This window comes from Triticum dicoccoides, chromosome 2A (genome assembly GCF_002162155.2).
Source record: "Triticum dicoccoides isolate Atlit2015 ecotype Zavitan chromosome 2A, WEW_v2.0, whole genome shotgun sequence".
NCBI lineage: Eukaryota > Viridiplantae > Streptophyta > Magnoliopsida > Poales > Poaceae > Triticum > Triticum dicoccoides.
The window spans coordinates 765,451,097-765,452,210 of record NC_041382.1 but is presented as its reverse complement, the minus strand read 5'-3'; positions in this window follow the sequence as shown (position 1 = coordinate 765,452,210).

Sequence of the window (1,114 nt, the reverse complement as noted above, 5' to 3'; positions counted from 1 at the left end):
ACTGAGTTTGGAGAGGTGAAATCTATGTTGCACTCTAGTCTCTGCCTTCGTGAAGAAGTCCGCTAGCTGTAACTCGAAAGACACATACTGAAGAGCAATAACATGATCCTACACAGCAGCGCACACATAATAAGCATCAACACCAATATGTTTGGTAAGCTCATGCTTCACGGGGTCCCGCGCAATACTGATAGCACCTGCACTATCGGACAAGAGGGTGGTAGGTGTAGTAACAGAAACACCAAAATCCTCCAGTAGCCATTGTAACCAAGTCACCTCTACCGTCAAAAGAGCCATAGCTCTCAACTCGGCCTCTGCACTCGAACGAGAAACTGCAGTCTGTTTCTTCATCTTCCAGGCAATAAGAGAACCACCAAGAAAAACACATGTAACACCCCGGATATAACTTTCCCAATTTGTACCCCGACTCTTGCCGTTTCCGGCGTTAAGTTATATTTATTTCCTCGGGTTCGGGTCCTTGTCTCCGTGTGTTGTTTTTGTTGTCATGCATCTCATATCATGTCATCAGGTGCATTGCATTTGCATACGTGTTCATCTCTTGCATTCGAGCATTTTCCCCGTTGTCCGTTTTGCATTCCGGCGCTTCGTTCTCCTCCGGTGGTCATTTCTAACTTTCTTTCGTGTGTGGGGATTAAACATTTCCGGATTGGACCGAGACTTGACAAGCGGCCTTGGTTTACTACCGGTAGGCCGCCTGTCAAGTTTTGTACCATTTGGACTTCGTTTGATACTCCAACGGATAACCGAGGGACCGAAAATGCCTCGTGTGTGTTGCAGCCCAACACCCCTCCAATTTGGCCCAAAACCCACCAAAATCTGCTCCATCACCTAGAGTGTTCGATCACGATCGCGTGGCCGAAAACCGCACCTTATTTGGACTCTCCTAGCTCCCCCTATGCCTATATATACACCCCCTCTTTCCAAATCTCGGATCTCTCCCCGTCCTACCCTAAAAAAAAAGATCTCCGCCGCACCAGACGTGTCCGACACGCGCCGGACAACGTCCGGATCCGCCGCCGCCAACCACCGGACGCCACGTGGCGCCCGCGCGCCCACTTCGCCGCCTCTCCTCCGCGCGGCCCGGCGAGTCCGC